Source organism: Saccopteryx leptura, chromosome 1 (genome assembly GCF_036850995.1).
Source record: "Saccopteryx leptura isolate mSacLep1 chromosome 1, mSacLep1_pri_phased_curated, whole genome shotgun sequence".
In the NCBI taxonomy this organism is placed as follows: domain Eukaryota; kingdom Metazoa; phylum Chordata; class Mammalia; order Chiroptera; family Emballonuridae; genus Saccopteryx; species Saccopteryx leptura.
Window position 1 is genome coordinate 126,489,433 of NC_089503.1, and position 19,710 is coordinate 126,509,142.

The following is a 19,710-nucleotide window of genomic DNA, read 5'->3' on the forward strand; positions in this document are numbered from 1 at the left end:
CTGCCCACCATGAAAGCTGGAATGCCCACTAGTGGGTGGTAGGGACTAGGTTGACTACCATTGGAGTAGACTCTCATGGATGCTTATGCATTTTTGTAACAGTTGGATTGAGTCAAGATCTAAATGGAGTTTACACATTGCAGTTGGTGGTGTATCTCTTGAGCCCTTTTAATCTTTTATTTTTGTTGCTCCCCTTGCAAATTAATTATTTAAAACAACAACCTAAGCTTTTTGTACTCTAGATTTTCCCCCAGTCTGGATTTTGCCAAGTGCATCCCATTGGTGTTGTGAAAATGCTCTTCCGTATTGAATGTGTCTGTAAATCTGTAGTAATTTTAAGAGGCTGCTTAGATTCAAGTGTAAATCTTTTTGTTTCCACTCTGTCATGGATGGTGTTATGTACTTCCATTGAGGCAGGCAGATAATGACTAGGTGTGAAGTTAGCAGTCATTGATGATCATTCCCTAAATTTACTAATTCATTCATGGGCATAAACTTAAAATTTCTTCAATTTATTATTCTTTCTTTTTTTTTTTTTTTTCATTTTTCTGAAGCTGGAAACAGGGAGAGACAGTCAGACAGACTCCCGCTTGCGCCCAACCGGGATCCACCCGGCACGCCCACCATGGGGCGACGCTCTGCCCACCAGGGGGGCGATGCTCTGCCCATCCTGGGCGTCGCCATGTTGCGACCAGAGCCACTCCAGCGCCCGAGGCAGAGGCCACAGAGCCATCCCCAGCGCCCGGGCCATGTTTGCTCCAATGGAGCCTTGGCTACGGGAGGGGAAGAGAGAGACAGAGAGGAAAGCGCGGTGGAGGGGTGGAGAAGCAAATGAGCACTTCTCCTGTGTGCCCTGGCCGGGAATCGAACTCGGGTCCTCCGCACACTAGGCCGACGCTCTACCGCTGAGCCAACCGGCCAGGGCTATGCTTTCTTTATTTTAAGGCAAGAACATTTCTATATAAAGTAACTGCCCTTTACCGTATTATTTGACTAGCCTAAGGGTATTGCTTATATTAAAGTGGGCCAGTGCTCCACTACTGAGCCAATTGGCCAGGGCCAACACTGAGGCTTTCTTAACTGTGATAACTCTGGTCTTGAATTCTTTTTGACATAGTGATCCATTTCTGGATATGAAATTCTTGTCTTGAAGTATTTTGTATTTTTGCTCCTATTTAAGATATTATGTTTGCTTTTTGTTTATTTTTCTTATTTATTAGAATTATTAATTCATGGATTTCAATGTTTGATATAATGGGGAGGGCAAAGGTAGGTTTGCAGTTGTCAAGACATTGATGACAATAAAGGCCTCTGTGCTAGGTGTGCTTGAGTATAGCAAGGAGACTGCACGGATGATTAAATAATGAAGACCAGTAATTTGAACACTTACGACATTGTACCTAAGTGCACTGTGTTGTTGTGACATTCTTTTGAGTTAGTAAAGCTATTGTAATAATCATAACCTGCCTGTCTCTTTCCATGTGAACAACTTTAAACTTACTTTTACCCACCCCTGTATTTTAAGCAGTTACAGGTTTTGTCCTTATTGATAGTGAAATCATCCCGTTTCAAGCCCCTGGGAGCCTCTTGACTTTTTGGCTCCTACTTTCTTTTGGCACAACCCACACCGCCTCTGATAGCTTGCTGACTCTCTGGGACAACAAAGTGTTCCTGACTCCTCTTAGCCATTTCTTTCTGTAGATTTGATAACCAGCCTTTTTTTTGGGAGGAGGGGGTTGATTTTACATGGAGGTGCTCAGTTAGGAAATAATTTTTTAAATGTACCAAAAGTTCTTCTAGATAGTTCTGACTCATCTCCAGGAGTGTAGGGTGTTCTCAGCATACCTCTTCCATCTGTGTCCAGTCTTTCTCTCCTGTGCACAGAGTCCTGAGTCTCTGCCGCTCAATATAATTATTCTCTTGCCTTTTCCTGAAATATACACTCAGTTGTTCAGAAGAACAGTTTCATGCAACTCTAGTCAATTTTGACTTCTGAAAATCCTTAAAAGGATTTTATTATTTTAATTGTCAGAGTATAAATTTTATTGGAAAATTAAAGCAAATCTACTGCCTTGAAATAATTTTCTCTTGTATGGTTATGCCAGTTCAAAACCCAGTTAGTTTTGTTGAATTTTGCTTTTAATTTTTAGAGATTTAAAAAAATTTTATGTGTTGCTTCAAAGTCAAATTCAGGGAACAAGGGTGTTCAAGGAAACTAGTTTTTCTCCCTGTGTCCTTTACCCTGTTCACTCTTTCTGCTTTTATGTAACCTTTTACTTCTTGTATATGGTCCATGCTTCTTTTTAAATACAAACATGGATGTTTGTATAGACGCACAGATGTTCTTTGCCTTCTTTCTTAGCTAAAATTTTGCATACATACAACTATTCTCTATGTAACATTTTTTGTTTTTGTTTTTGTTTTTATTTTGTATTTTTCTGAAGCTGGAAACGGGGAGAGACAGTCAGACAGACTCCCGCATGCGCCCTACCGGGATCCACCCGGCACGCTCACCAGGGGCAACGCTCTGCCCACCAGGGGGTGATGCTCTGCCCCTCCAGGGCATCGCTCTGTTGCGACCAGAGCCACTCTAGCGCCTGGGGCAGAGAGGCCAAGGAGCCATCCCCAGCGCCCGGGCCATCTTTGCTCCAATGGAGCCTTGGCTGCGGGAGGGGAAGAGAGAGACAGAGAGGAAGGAGGGGGGGGGTGGAGAAGCAAATGGGCGCTTCTCCTATGTGCCCTGGCTGGGAATCGAACCCGGGTCCCCCGCATGCCAGGCCGACGCTCTACCGCTGAGCCAACCGGCCAGGGCCTCTATGTAACATTTTTTGACATAATGACATATCCTGGAGACCACTCCCTAGTATAGTTATGTCATTTCTTTTTATAGCCACATCACTCTCCACTATGTGATGAACATATTCAATAGTTTAACTTATTTTCTATCATTTCTGACATGCATATTATTACAATGAGTCGTACCTCTTACAAACAACTTTTCATATTTTGGCAAGAGTACCATAGGGAGACATTTATAGAATTGGGATTGCTAGGTCAAAGGGTAAATGCCGATGTGGTTTACTAGATATTGCCCGATTTTCATTCTAATGTTTGTGCCATTTTACTTTCTCAGTGTCCTGGGATATGAGTATCTTTCCAGCGGAGTATAATGTTAGGCTTTGGAATTTGGGCTAATCTTATATTTCATAAATGGTATCTCAGCTTATTTTTAATTTGCATGTTTTAATTAGGAGTGAATGTACAACAAACATTTCATTGGTGCCTACTGTGTACCAGGGTCCGTGCTAAATGTTGAGGACACAGAGGCAAAAAACACAGTCTCTGTTATGATTTTAGAATACCTTTAGGAATATAAACCAAAAGGATCATTGCCCAGATTTTATTGGGGTTCCTAAAGGGTGTTATTGCTGAGGGCTGGGGGAGCCTAGGAGAAGGGCATCTGAATCAGGCAGCCCAGGCTGAAGGAGTGTAATTAAGGAAGGTTTCTTGGATGAGGCAATGCCAGAGCTGAGTCCCAAATGATGGTCAGAAGGTACTTGTGACTCTGAAGGGGGAACTGTTCCGGGGGATGGGGGAACAAGTGCATTGGTCAGAAATGAGGAAGCAGAGCAGAGTGTCCTGCCAACGTCCTGTAGAGTGAGTCTCAGAATCATAGGCTCAGTTTCAGAGAGGACGTAGAGATGAGTTTAAAATGGCTAATGAGGTTTCATGACACAAGGTGTTGAAAGGCATCTTGAGAAGCCCCCCATCTATCTGGACAGGCTCAGTGTGGAAAATGGCAAGGTGCTGGCAGTGAGAGCCCATTCTGAACCATGCTTGCTCTGACCAGAGGGGCCAGTGATGAGTAATGGGCTGAGACAGTAGCAGCAGAAATGGGAAGAATTGCATGGGTTCTAGGAATTTAAGTGTTTTTTGTTGATGATTTAGTGGATATAGGAGGGTGAAGGAGGCACTGAGCATGATGCCCAAGTGTTTGGCAGCTTATTTCACATGGAAGAAAGAATGGGGAGCAGATTTGAGGGATGTGATTTTAGGTGGGGAAAGGTGAATTTTTACTGTCATCAGATAGAATTACCTAGTTGAGAACAAGGCATTATAGGAACCAAGAATGAAGAACTTATCGAGAGGGAGGTGGCCATCAGAGTTTTCAGTGATGGAGAGAATTTAAGGAAGATGTGGGCTAGAAGGTGGAGTGACAGACTCCTGGTTTGACTACGACTTTCCTGATTCAGCACTGAAAATTCTGTGTTCTGAGAGAACTGTAATGGAGGGTGGCCCTCCTAGAAATGCTGTTAGCAATGGTGTACTAGTCTCCCAGTGCTGCAGTGCCCAAATGCCATGGACTAGGTGGCTTAAAAACAACAGAGATATCTTCTTTTATGGTTCTGGAGGCCGATGTCTAACACCAGGTATTAGAAGGGCCATGTTCTCTCTGAAGGCTCCAGGGAAGGACATTTCTGTCTTTGTAGCTGTGGTTGTTAGCAATCATTGATGTTCCTTGGCATGTAGACCCGTCACTTCTGTCTCTGAGTCTGAAGTCACGTGGTCTTCTCTCTGTGTGTCTGTGTCTTTTTGTCCTCTCTTCTTATAACAACACCAGTCATATTGCATTTAGGGCTCACTCTAACCTAGCATGACTTCATCTTAAGTAATTTCATCTATAGAGGCCTTTTTTCTAAATAAGGTCACATTCACAGGTATCCAAGGTTAGGATTTCAACATATCTTTTCAGAGGATATAATTCAGTTTATCACAAATAGCATTTATTAGCAGTTTTAGGACAGTGCAGTGGGAGGAAACAAGATGGTGATGAGTGGAGAGGTAAATGTGGGATGAGGAAATAGATATAAAAGGAGAGAATTATTGTCTTAGCCAGCAGGGACATCAGGACAAGGGATGGCTTTTAAAAAAGCATTACTTAACCATCCTTAAATGGTCGTGGAAAGATGCCAGGTGACACAATAGGCTGAAGAGGGGAGAGAGGGGGTGACAATTGACTAGGCACAGTCCCTGGCTGTGGGCGGCAGTAGGATACTGGGCACAGCCCAGGGGATTAGTTTACAGGAAGCTGACTCCTCCTTCGGTGAGGCTGATGGGAGCCTGGCCAGGGCCCCCAGGATGCAGGAAAAGTAGTGAGGAGGATGGCTGGCAGGGAGGGAGTTCCTGAGAGCCTCCATCTCAGCTAAGGAGTACCGGCTCAGGGCCAAGAGTACGGGGGGTTTTAGGAGGAAGTGCTCCTCTGAAGAAGGGGTACGACTTGCCTAGAAACACACACAGAGGTTCCCTGTGGACACTAGCAGCCCAGTCTATCATGAAGTGGCTCAGGTTACCGCTGAGCAGGTGGCCACTGATAACCTACATGACCACTTTTCTGTAACACACAAAACTTTTCTGTAACTCTGCGAGAGTTTGAGAAAGCAGGATGAAACACTGATGAGGGGGAAATAAAGAAAGGCTGAATAACCTTGACTTACAAAGTTCCAACTTCGTGTACATTTATAATTTCATGATTTAGTGTGATAGCACTGTAAGTTCCCGTAACAAGAGGCTGTTAGTGAAGTGCGCCAGATGCTATAGTAACATCTTAATAGTTTAAGCACATTTTATTACAGTCTTTTTTCTTAACATTTAACCTATTTAAAAATTATTTAATTAAATTTGTTGGGGTAACATTGGTTAGTAGCATTGTATAAATTTCAGGTGTACAATTCTATAATAAGACATCTGTACATTGCATGGTGAGCTCACCACCCAGAGTCTAGTCTCCTTTCATCACCATGTATTTGACCCCCTTTGTCCTCTTCAGCCCCCCAGCCCCCTTAATTGAATTCTTGATTCATTTACCTGGCCAGGCTGAAGATGCTGGCGGGACCATTTTTTTCCCAGCCTCCATACAATATCTCCCACTGCGGGCTTCTCTGGTCTGGCAGAGTTCATTGCTCAACACGCTCTAACAGATTGCTGTGTTTGCAAGGTTACTCCCTGACTGTATGTTCTGGAATATTTATCCCTGATTGTGCAGGGGCTGCTAAAACATCCTGACCCATTACAGTCACACCGTTCACACTTATGTCCTTGTCGTTTGCTTAAACGTCTGTTTCAATAAAGAGGGGAAAAATAGTGACCCTTCAAGACAGCATGTTTCTCAGCATGCTTACTGAGTCTCATAACCATCTCTGAAATGAGTTTTAAATGTTTAATGTTCACTTAGGCGATAGTGCCATTCTGCTTCTGTTTGTTTATTGATTAAAGTTTACCCAGTTCTTTAGAGAGCGTGCTGCAGTTATAGGGATTGGTTTATGGGGAGCAATTTCACATTAAGCACAGGAAGACCACTGATGGAGTGAGTCATGCCACACTCAGACTTTCTTTGACTTGGAGTCCTAATATTGTGGCTAGTTTGGAGGCCTTTCTTCAATCTCTTAGCTGGTAGCATTTAGAATTAATGCCTGTAATCACTCTTGTCTGCAGAATCAGCTAGGGACCTATTAATTCCAATCTTAGGACCCTGAGATCTTCATCTCTGACCCTTGGTGTGCCTGTTGAGTGTCTTCGCAGGTAGGGATCATTGATTGACCTGAGAATTGTTTTGGAACTTTGGAAGAGCTATATGGGCACTTGATAAAGGATTAGCAATAACTGGTCCCAAATCTTGGGAAGGACATTTGAATGAATCAGAATACTAGCTTGGGCCATCACTGGGCCAGGACTGGGGAGTGGCACTTGTCCATTGAATTTAAATAGTTTTCTTTATCCCCACATGGAGTCAAAGGTAGTTGAGAGATTCATGACTGAAAGGGTCCAATGTAGGATCTTAAATTTGGGTTCTGGTCTAAATCCACAAGATGAATGATTTTTCATGCATTCAGTCCACAGGATGAATATTTTTCTTTTGAATCGTATAATTATATTTCATTGTATTCATGTCTGTGGTAAAGGTATTAGTTTGTTAAATGTTGACAATAAAAATATGTGACATGCCCGGCCAGGGCACACAGGAGAAGCGCCCATCTGCTTCTCCACCCCTCCCCCTTTCCTTCCTCTTTGTCTCTCTCTTCCCCTCCCGCAGCCAAGGCTCCATTGGAGCAAAGATGGCCCGGGCACTGAGGATGGCTCTGTGGCCTCTGCCTCAGGCGCTAGAATGGCTCTGATTACGGCAGAGCGATGCCCCAAGATGGGCAGAGCATTGCCCCCTGGTGGGCGTGATCCCGGTCGGGCGCATGCGGGAGTCTGTCTGACTGCCTCCCCGTTTCCAACTTCAGAAAAATACAAAAAAAAAAAAAGTGACATGTTTTGTACATTTCTGGTGACTCTTTTTTGTGTTAACTTATTGGGGCTCCCAGCCTCTCCCACCTCTGAGAGGCTTTTACCAGTTTGTAAATTGGCCATATCCACATTTCCTTTTGCCCTGTTAACTGCCAACCTGCCCTTTGTCTCACCTGTTACTGTTTTTCCCTTGATCCCCTTGCAGTCCCTGGAGCACTGACATTGCTTGGCCTGCCACCTGCTCCTCTTTGGGCTAGAGAAGGCATAACCTGGGCAGATTCAGTTACCCTCAAAGGCACAGTGAAGTAGCCTTTTAGAAAACAAGGATGGAGATGCTGGAAGGAGCCCCAAGGAACCATTTCTGTGCCAAGCCCTCATCTATGTCCTACGGCCCTACACAAGTCCCATGGTTCCATAAGAATCCTGTGGCTCCATGAATGTCCCACGGTTCCAACCATGTCCCATGATACTGCATTTTCTCTCTGGGTTTTGGCTGTCTGGTGTCTAATGCCATAGAGAGTCATGTGGTATTTTGGCCCTGGTTGGATTTCTCCTCTTCCCTATTTTCTGGAACCCTCATCACAGCAGGTACTGCAGTAGATGATTTCTAGAGTCCCTGTAGAGTCTTGGAGTACTAAACCTTGACTAAAATTATTTCTAGTGTACCTCCCTATTCATCTAGTCTCAGAGCTGCCATTTATAAGTTACACATGTATATGTCTGCATGATACTGGTCTACTTTCTCCGAGGAAAAATTAAGAATTTTACTTCAATTTAACATAGCATGAAATTGATTTTAATATTTAATTTTATATTTTCATATTAATCTTATTAAAGTATAGCCAGACATCACTAATTGTTGACACTGTCTTGAAGTCAATGCTTTTTTCTGTGAAAACTAAAATTTCACATAATTCACTCTAAACCAAGTGTGATATTCTTTGGTTTCATAACAGATGAGTTATTTATTCTCCAGTGAGTTTACTTGGGGAAGAAAAGTTTCATTTGGATCCTTAAAAAGTCCATTGTTCCATAAATATTTTGATTTGTGTAATACATATAACTGAATGTTTCATATAATGTAATGTCAAAATCAAATAGGCAAAATATTTGAACGAGTTTGCAAGTGAAGCAACTAAGGCATAAGCATACTGCCTGTTTTTTACATTAAAAAATACCATTTGGGAATACATTTTTTTATTTAGAAGTCTGTGACTAGTTGGCTGTCAGAATATTAACAAAGATACCACTTCAATTCTATAGTATAGTTTTGTGATGATTATTCATAAGTGCATAGAGACATTAGTGGTTCCAATACACCTGCATTATACTTTGAGGTTGTTATTGATCTTTGTCTAATGAGACCTAAAATGGTCCCTAGTGTATGTTTTTTATAAACAATGATTAGTTTCTGAAAATGACTTATTTATTATTTTTAAATTTATTTTAATTTTTTTTTAGTGAGAGAGATAGGAACAGGGACAGAGACAGAGAGAGGGATAAATAGGGACAGACAGGCAGGAAGGGAGGGAGACGAGAAGCATCAATTCTTCATTGCAGCACCTTAGTTGTTCATTGATTGCTTTCTCATATGTGCCTTGACCTGGGAGCTCTAGCAGAGTGAGTGACTCCTTGCTCAAGCCAGATAACTTGGGTTCAAGCCAGTGACCTTGGGCTTTAGGTCAGCAACCTTTGGGCTCCAGCCAATGATCATAGGGTCATGTCTATGATCCCACGCTCAAGCCAGTGACCTTGCTCTCAAGCTGGTGTGTCTGCACTTATGCCAGATAAGCCCATGCTCAAGCTGGTGATCTCAGTGATTTGAACAGGGGTCCACCACGTCCCACTCTGCTCTATCCACTGCGCTACCCCCTGGTCAGGCTGAAAGTAATTTATTAAGTTTTAAAAGTTATAAATAACTTTTGTGTTCTAGGACCACTAATGTAATAATTTATGAGCAAACATGTATATTTTATCTTAAGATAAAATTTTCATTTTTGATTGCTTTGTCTCAGTGGGAAATAGTTTTTATTCTTTTAAGACTACAAATGGAATACTGTCTAAGTGAAATAGTTTCACGTGATTGCATTAATACTGGGAATAAGATTTTATAAACTTAGTGTCAGGATTCTGATTTAAGACATTCATTTCATTTGGCCTCAAATGGTAGGTTATTGTGTTTTGTTTATCTTTAAGCATATTATAGTCTTTCTAATCATTAAATGGGTAATTCATCTGTTTCTCACATTGAAGGTAGAAAAAAATCTTGTCCTTATTTTATGTGTGAAGGAAAATTTGGAGATTAAATGTAGGGTGAATAAAGCATTAATTAGGCAGTATTTTTATTTTATTTTATTGATGACCTTTTGTCTTCTAGTCTAAAGGCAAGGCAAGCAAACATGGTTACATCTGAGAGACAAAGCATTAGGCCAACTCCAGTACACAGCAGTGCTGATATTTTTCTGTTACTGATGTGGCAAAAAAAAAGAGACTCCAGTGAGGTTTTTATATCTAATTTAGTTTGTCTACTAATTTAATAAACAGTGTAACTTTTAATTTTCTGGAAAGTTTTTATTGAGTGAAGGGCCAGAGGTCAACTCTGGCTCTTGGAGCAGTTATGTTTGATTTCTCTTTGCTTTCCCATTTCCTGCATGTAGCTTAGGAGTGGACGTCAGAGAGCATGATCCCATGTCTTGCATGAGGCAGGGAGCATTCTCATTTATAATCAAGAGCTTATGATGTTGTGTGCTAACTGCCAGAATGAATGGATTCCTCCAGTCTACAGTATGACAAGTTGTAGTAAAGCTGTTTGACCATTTCTAACCTCAAACGCACACTGGGCACAAGTGAGGCAGACTACACACCCTATTAACTGAAATCAATGAGGCCAGACCCTGACGCCAGGAATGGCTAACAGAGGGCTCCTCGGAGCTCTCAGAAGGTAACTAAAAATTGTCATTCTCATTTGTATTTTTGACTTTTGTGCCACTGTTTCCCGTGGTTTCAGTACACAGAGAGTTTTAGCTTCTTTTTGTTTGAAGATAAAAGCAGGGGTTTGGTTCATCTGTAATTCAGTCAGTATTTACAGAGTGCATGTTATATGCCAGAAATTGTTTTTATCACTGGGGTTGCCCCAGTAAGCAAAACAGGTAGAAATCTCTGCCTGTGCTGAGTTTGCATTCTAGTCGGGGAGACAGACAATAATGAGGTCATATAATAGAGAATGGGTTGTATAGTGATAGGGCTGAGGAAAACTGCAAAGCAGGGAATGGGTTAAGTAGGGGTGGGTCTCCCAGTTTTCATCAAGGTAGCCAGGTATACCCAGACCTGTACCCATTGCCTCTCAGACCTACATTTGCCCCTTTTTATTGTCTGTGCAAGTGGTCAGAGAGTCAGGAAGCTTTCTCCAGCTCCTGTGCCAGCTGGGTGCCCATTAGGATGTGTGAATGGGGGGAACCAGCAGTTGCTGAGGTTGCTTTTATGCCTCCCAGCGCACAGCTGCAGAGAGAGGAGCTGCCGCAGTGAAGGGCTGCCGGCAGGGCTTTGCCCGTTCCTGCTGGAGTCCTGGCTGCTGGGGAAGAGCACTGCAGGGTTGCGTCCCAGGCTCCAGCCCAGCTTGTTAGCAGCTGCTTGTCGCTGTATCCTGCGTTCTTCCTTTTGGCCCTCGGAGGCCCACCCTTCATTGTTTTGCTTTATGAGTTCTTACAATACCTTTAAAACCAATTCCCTCTGTTATATTTTCTCTATTTTAGCTACCAAAGGTGGTTTCTGTTTTTTTTCTGGCTGGAATCTGACTTTTAAAAAAGGCCCATTGAGTGGAGACTTAAAGGAGACGAAGAGGCAAGCCATGTGGATGGATAACTGAGGAAAGAGTATTCCAGGCAGAGGGAAGAGCAAGTGCAAAGGCCCTGAGGTGTGGCCATGCTTGCCAGGTTTGAGTAACAATAAGGAGGTCAGGGTTTAGGGTGACTAGAATGGAATCAACCTCAAGAGAGTGTAATGGAAATGAAGTGAGAAAGAATAATAGGGGCCAGGCCCTATAGGGCCTTTAAGAATTTTGAGTTTTATCCTGAGTGAAGTGGGAAACTACTGGGCAATTTTGAGGAGAGCAACAGTGCAATATAACATGACTTAAAAGGGGCACCCTGGCTACTGTGCTTAGGATAGACTGACCTGTGGGTGGGTGGGTAGGATGTAGGGTAGGGAGACCAGTTTTGGGGCTGGTGAATAAACTAGGCTAGAGATCATAGTGGCTTGGATGAGGACGTTATTGGTGGACACAGGGAGCAGTGATCATATTCTGCATATAGCTCATTTTGGAAATGAAGTTCAACGTTTTTTATCTCAGATCATCTATGTACTAAGAAAGAAAGAGAAAGCAGACGTGACTCCAAAGGCTTTTGATTTGAGCATTTGAAAGAGTGGAGGATATGTTTACTGAAATGAGAAAGACTATAAGAGAGTCACAATTAGGGGGGCTAGCAAGCGCTCCATTTTGAACATGTTAGGTATGAAATGTTTCTTTGGCATCCAAGTAGAAATGACAAGTAGTCAGTTGCATACACAAGTCTGGAGATCTGGGGAGCAGTATTGGCTGGAGGCAGGCATTTGGGAGTTACTAACATACAGGTATCATTTAAAGCCATAGACCGAAAGAAGTTTCTAGGAGAAAAAAGTGTAGACGGAAATGAGAAGATATCCGCTGAGTGAGCCCTGGAGCCACTCAGTGCATAGAGTTTGGAGAGATGAGCCAGCAGATGGAGAAGGGACAGAGATATCCCAGAAGCCAAGTGAAGAGAATGTTCCCTTCACAGTGGCCTAGCAGGCTGAAATCTAGAGGCTTGGCTCTGAGTACCAGAGAGCAGGAAGCGGATATTAATTTGCTAAAAGGAGAGGAATACTAAGGCACTGAAGGGACCCAGAGTTTCTAAGCCAAGACTGAGGTCCATTTGGCAGAAGAATATCTGTCAAATACTTGAGATTATCATGGCACATGCCACATAATTTGAATATGAATATTCTTTGATCAGAGAAAGAATGGCCCTAGTAATCTTTAAGAAACAGTATTGTATGAGATTTCTACCTCTAAAAAGAGACCTCTTAGAAGTTAGTCTGGCACCCTTAACTGAGACATTATTAGCCATCTGTTGAAAAGTAGTGAGAACAATATGATCAAGAAACCAGGTGTTGGGTTTGTGTCCTGTGACTTACAAATTATGTGAACTTGGATGAGTTGCTTAATGATTCTGTGCCACCATTAACACTAAAAAAAAAAAAAATGGGAATGATAATGTTACAGCTGTAGAATTATTGAGTAGAGCAAAGAAGAGTGTGTATGTGTGTTTGTGTGAATGTGAAAGTACAAGGAATTAAAATTCCCGATGTCATTATACCCAACATTAAAAATAGCTGACTTTGAGCTTAAATGTAGTCAGCCATTAGCCACTTTTAGCCATTAGCAAGTTTTGAACACTCTGTGAGGCAAAGTAATTTGAAAACCTAGCAGTGATGAAGTGAACAAGAAATATGAGTATTTGGTCTTCATGATTTTTATCTGGATTTTAATGTTAATCATTAACATCACTATATAGTGCAAAGATTTCTTGAGAACTTCTCAATTAGGTCATTAAAGGGAAAGTCTCAAATCATTGATTGAATAGTTCAAGTCAGATATAAACATTTTCTGAATTGAAAAAAATGGGCTAGAATAAATTAAAGCATGATCCATTAAAATTTAGAACTCATCCGAATGCTTTTATTTTTTAATTTTGGAAGGTCAACCCTACTAAAAAATACTGCATCTGCAAAAGTAAAGCTCCAGCATAGAAATCATAAATCTTTTATTTTACAATGTGGAGACAAAAATCTTAGATGATAAATCCATAGGTCAAGGCATAAATTTGAAACATAAATCAATTATTTTTGTGAATAAAAATACAAACTAAAACAGACTAGATGAATGTGTGAATTATTTTTCTTTAAAAATTTTAAACCATAACATCTAGTACTAACTTTGGAAATTACATACAGATTGTCAGAGAGCATCTATTAAATATGTCTCTTGTTTGACCAAGATTTGGTAAACAGATGATTGTTTATTTTAGATGGAAAAATGATACAGGAGACTTTACTGTCTAGCCATAATGCTAAAGAAGGCACTTATTTTCCCCTCTTGCTTTAAACAAGAAAACCAGACAAGGTATTAGATACTACTGTTTTCAGACAATGGACAACAGGCAGAAGGCAGAGCAGGATTGTAATTACTTGGAGAAAGGAAATAAATGAATTATATGATTGCTTCAGCTCACTGGAAGTAGTTCCTAAGACATAGAATATCAATGGAAAATACAAACATAAACCAGCATAAATCAAGTCTCAGTTTATTTCAAAGGATTGAAATCATGCCTCTGTGATCTATGAGTACATTAGAATCAAATTAAACATCAATAACAGACAGACATATGGAAAATTATTTTGGACTTTAAGTAATATACTCTTAAGTGACTCATAGGACAAAAAACAAAGAGGAGAATTCTAAAATATTTCCATCTGAACAACAAAAGCAAAACTTAATTCATATTTTTGGTATGAACCCAAAGCAGAACTTAAAGGGAATTTTATAGCATTATTTGCTTATTAGAAATAAAGAAAACCCCATTACAATGATTTTGGGATTTTTATTTTAGGGAAATAGAAAACAAAGCAAATTAAGTCTATGGTAAGCAGAAGAAAAAAAATGAAATGAGGATAAATAAGTAAAAGAGAAAAAGCACTAATGAAGATCAATGAAACTAAAACTTAGTTTTTTAACAAGACCAATAATATCAATAAACTTCTAGCCAAATTGATTAGGAACAAGAGAGAAGACATATTTGTCAATATTAGTAATGAATGAGCCATCACTATAGAACCTACAGAGGCAAAAAGGATTGTAATAGAAAGCAATGAGCAACTTTATGTCAATAAATTTGACAACTTAGGTGAAATGAACAAATTCTTTGAAGATACGATCTATTCAAGTTCACTTAAGAAAAGACAGATAACTAATTCTTTATCTATTAAAGGAGAGTTAAATTTGTACTTTAAAATCTTTCAACAAAGAAAATTTCAAATCCCAAGGTCTCCAATAGTGATTTTCAACAAATATTTAAGGAAAAAAAATACTAATTCTATCTTCCAGCATCGAAGAGTATGGAACACTTTTCAGTTTAAGACGTCTTTCTTACTCGTTTATTGAAGCCAGACAAGACATTCCAAAATATAAAACTACAGACCAGTAACTCTCACAAATGTAGACAAAAAACTTCTTAACAAAATTTTATCTGTTGACTCCAGCAAGTTTTAGAAAGGATAATAATTTATGTCAATTGATGTTTATTCCCAAAATGTAACATTGCATGGGATTTCAAAGGTTTAACATTTGAAAATCAATCCATGTAAATCAGTGTACCAACTATACTTTAAAAAATGTTTATCTCAAAACATACTAATTTTTTTTTTACTTACAGTAAAAAAGTCATTTGATAAATTTCAGCACACATTCAGGATGAAAACTAGGAGTAAAAGGTATTGATTGCCACAACATGACAAAAGTCATCTTAAAAAATTTAAATCTATCATGATACTTAATGGTTGATGCTTAAAGGCAGAATGTTTCCCACACAAGGATGTGCTTTTAGTTATCATGGTACTAGATACCATGAAAGGTAATAATAGATCAGTAAATATTATATTTTAATAAAAGTAATATAGTAACAAATAAATGGTATACAGATTGGAAAGGAAGAGTGAAAGTTCTTGTTGGCAAATAAGATGATCTATTTGGGATATCCTAATTAAGTTGTTAAAAAGAAGTATTAGAACAAGTGAATTTCTCATGATTTCAAAGTATGTAGTGAATATAAAATATTAGTTGCATTGTGATATACTATGAAATAGTTAGAAATTAAAATTAAATTTTATTGTTTACAGTAGTATTACAAATATGTAATAAAGATATATTTAGTTAGATATGTGTAGGAGCTGAACATTGAAAACTATAAAACATTTCTAAGAAAATTAAAGACCTAAACAAATGACGACAAATGTTTATAAGTCAGAAGATGCAATCATTATTTCTTCTTTTTTGAATTTAGAAAGGAAGAGGGAAAAAGAGAGAGAAACATCAGTCTGATCCTGTATGTGCTCTGACCAGGAATCAAACATGCAAGCTAACCAACTGAGCTATCTGGCTAGGGCTGTAAATCAGAAGATTCAATCTTCAGATATCAATCTGTACCATAGATATTGCATGTATACCATAGGAATTGCAATCTATAGATTTAGACAAATCCAGTCAAAATTTTCCTGCTCTTTTATTATATAATTGGAAAAAATGTTTTAAAATTATATATGGAAATGCAAAGTATTTAGAAAAGTTGAAAATATTTTGAGAAAAAAGATCAATATTAGAATACTTCTAATAGCTAAGTTCAAGATAATATGTGTTTTCATAAGGATAAACCTTTAAATCATGGACCTCTTATGCTTTGCTGTTAATAATTGAAGATGTTGCATCCACTTTGAAAATGTGGAATTTCATCAGAAGTTAGGCATATACTTACCCCAACTCCCAAAAAACTCGCTCATGGGCATTTGCCCAATGACAATAAAATGTTAAGTAATAGTTATAGAAAGATTCATACCCAATGAATGGTCAGGCTCATTGATACTAACCAAAATGGGGAACTCAGAAGTCCACAATGAGAGTGGACAAATTAATTATGTAAAATGAAATATATGTTCAATAAAAGAAACAAACTATTTATATAGACAACAAAAAAAATGAATATCTGAAGTATTACGTCAAGTGAAAGACTCCAGATACAAAAGACGACATATTTTGTATTATTCCTTTATGTGAAATTCTATAGAAGACAACAGTAAAGTAACAGAATACCTATCAATGGTTGCCTGGGTACAGGGTAAGGGAAGAGATTCACTGCAAAGATTTGTGAGGGAACAAATTAAGTTAATACAAATACTTTATATCACGATTGAGGAGATGGTGACAAAGTTTATCCATTTGTTAAAGGTTGTTGTATTTAAGTTGGTAAATGTTATTGTGTTTAAATTATACCTCAGTGAAGCTAGTTTTAAAAATTAAATAAATTCCACCTCTAATGGAGAAGCAGGGACTTGTCAAGAAGGTGGGGTCCAGTAATCAAATTGCTTGGGAAGCAGTCTGAGTATGTCAGAGCAGTTGTCATACTTCCTTGGTACTAAGGCCAAACATTACAAGAACTTTACAGTAAGAATGGCAATTATGAATAATGTGTTATGCAACATTTAATAAAATGTACAATTCTGAGTGTATCAGAAATGATATCTAAAATCTAAAACAATCAGGTCTGTAAGGAAAACCCACCATATAAACTGTTTAAGCAATAGTTTTTCCCCCAAGTTATTTTAAAAGATAAAAACCCTAATAATTCAGGTTGTCTTATTGTTAGATAATTTGTAGAGAAGTTTCGTCTTTAAACACTGCCTCTGCCCAAGGGTAATCGTTGGAGGAAAATGTTTCTGATTTATGTGTGCTTTGAGACGATGTCATCACATCTGAGAACTGCTGATTTGTAGATTACTTTTTAGTTTAAGAGATAATAGTTTCTGTTGGAATTAACAGTTAACTGAACCATAGAGAAGAAATGGGAGAGGCATTCATTTAGCCATATCCCCTTTGGTTGACATGCATACATCTCTTCTTTTATCCTTTCAGGCTGACCTCCTATAGGAGGTCTTTTACTTCTTCTTACTTCTGCAATGGCCATTAAGAGGATCCATTAGTATAAAGCAGTGCTGTCCAGGAGAACTTGCTATGATGATGGGAATGCTCACATCTGTGCTGGCAGACATGGTCACCATTAGCCATGTGCAGCTGTTGAGCACTGAAATATTGCTAGTGCAACTGAAGCAATGAATTTTTTACTTTATTTAATTTTACTTAATTAAACTGAAGATATAACTAGTCATCTATTGGTGGTGACTGTCATATTGGAAAGCTCAGGTATGGACTTCTGGTTTCTAGCAATATACAAAAATATTGCCATAGGCTGTTTTTCCTGTGTGTCTATCCATGTGCTTATATCCTGGCAGTGTTTTGGAGTCAGTCTTTTAGAAAGCATCATGGTTGATGTTTTAAAAGAACTGGGCTAAGAAAAAGAAAAGCTTTCCCAGAAGTAATTGTTATACTTCTGCTATTAACTTATCTGATATAAAGAAAATTTCTTATTGTCTTTCTGGTTAGTCTCGATTTCTTTAAGTGAAAAATGAGTATACGAAGGGCTTTACAGCAATGATAATTTTATTGCTCTTTAAACTAGGATGATAAGGTGGTCCAAAGGATTTTTGGGTTATTCTTTATCTCTCCATGAAAGCTCCCTCCTCTCTTAATCCTCAAATAATAACACAATCAAATTCTGTATTATAAGAGCAAAATAGAAATTGAGATTCTTTTGACATTGTTGACATTGACAACATTTATATCACAAATGGTTATTTAGTAAGGAAAATTAGTTGTTTATATGAAGAATGGTTTGACTTTTCATTTTTATATATTTTTATAGTTAATTAACATATAAAGAGTTTAGAATCATATTCCACTTAAAACTTAGCACCTCTTCTTGCTACCTATAAGGAAACAATTCAGAAATGGAATATTAATATATATTTTAAGTTGTCAATGCAGTGAAATTTAGAAACGTTTTCTCTGAAAGCCTACTGGCTATTAGGCTTACAACATCAATTAGAAATATCAAGGCTGCAAGTAATGGATACCCAACTAATAATAGTGGTTTAAATCATAGGAATATTTATCGTTCCCTAACTAGAATTAAAGATTTAGTCTCTCCAGAGCTGGTTCAGAAGTGTCAGCAAGACCCAAGCTCTGTCATTTTGCCTGATCAGCCTCAAGGACCTAGATTTGCTTTTCATTTTTATGTCCTGTTTGGGTGGCTGCTGGCAGGCAGCATTGGGGGCAGGCAGTGGTGGGAGGTTGGAGGATAACCAATTTCTTTACTCATCTGTTTCATATCAGAAATCAACAACAAAGGCAGATCTTTCATGTGCAGAATTGTTTACATACAAGTGGCCAGAGCTGTGTCATGTGACTGACTCTAGGTATAAGGGGAAAGGAAGTGTCTGGCAAACGGCAATGGAGAAAATATAATTTAACCCCTGAATCCAATTGATCAGGGACTAGAGTGAGGTGAGGAACCCATTTGGGTGCAGTATTTAAGAGGTACCAAAAAAATTAGTGATAAAATATTGTATTAAGATGCTAATCTTTTTTTAAGCAACAGACAGAGAGAGGGACAGATAGGGACAGACAGAAAGGGAGAGAGATGAAAAGAATCATCTCCTGGTTGTGACACCTTAGTTGTTCATTGATTGCTTTCTCATATGTGCCTTGACCGGGGGGCTACAGCTGAGCCAGTGTCCCCTTGCTCAAGCCAGTGACCCTCGGCTTCAAGCCAGCAACCATGGGTTCATATCTATGATCCCACACTCAAGCTGGTGACCCTGCACTCAAGCTGTTGAACCTGCGCACAAGCCGGTGACTGCAGGGTTTCGCACCTGGGTCCTTTGCATCCCAGGCTGAGGCTCTATCCACTGCACTACTGCCTGGTCAGGCATAGTGTACTATTTTTTAAAATCAATATTTATAACAAAAATTCATAACGAAGAAAATATCTGGATTTTTTAACATTAATTTAGACCTTTAAAAATATTGCGTTAAAATATTATTTTGATGGGTGAATTTTTAGGTATCTGCTTAAATTTGACACTCTGGTTGAGGACCTCACTTGCCTTACTCTTGTCCCGACCTTGCTGTTAACAAAATTAAGTTCTGTTAGCAAAGAAGAAGTAGTAGGCAGCTAACCTATCTCTGCAGCTGGGTAATGTGTTGTGGTGTATCTGCTTCATGAATATTCATAATGTGTGTTCTGTCTGCTCTATGGAATATGTCTGTCTCTCCTTTTATAGTCTAAAACACTGGTTGATAAATAGTGTCCATTCTGTTTTGTGTTTCTTTCTGAACAATGAATACTTAAAATTCTCTTTAGACCCTCTCTTGACAAAAAACAGAAAACTTATCCCTAGCATGGTGATTTTCAATCGGTGTGCTGCATTGATTTTTAAAATGTAGAATCAATATCTGACTATTTAGTCAGGGGCACTGCCCTCTTTTCTCTTAGATTGTCTTAAAAAGAAAAAAAAATTGACAACAGCCAGCAGAACAATAGCCATTTGATGTGAATGATTCAAAATTATATATCTTTTTTTTGTCAGACTGGCAACAATATATTTATTAGTGTGCCACAGAATTTTAGTAATTAGTTTGTGTGTGCCATGGGATGGAAAAGGATGACTATCACTGCTGTA

At 38.9% G+C, this 19,710-nt stretch overlaps 1 protein-coding gene across 2 annotated transcripts in view; it reads left to right on the plus strand.

The window, feature by feature from the left end:
• SEMA5A (semaphorin 5A) overlaps positions 1-19,710 on the plus strand; it is a 487,022-nt gene that overhangs the window by 175,632 nt on the left and 291,680 nt on the right. The gene's annotated exons all lie outside the window — the stretch shown is intronic.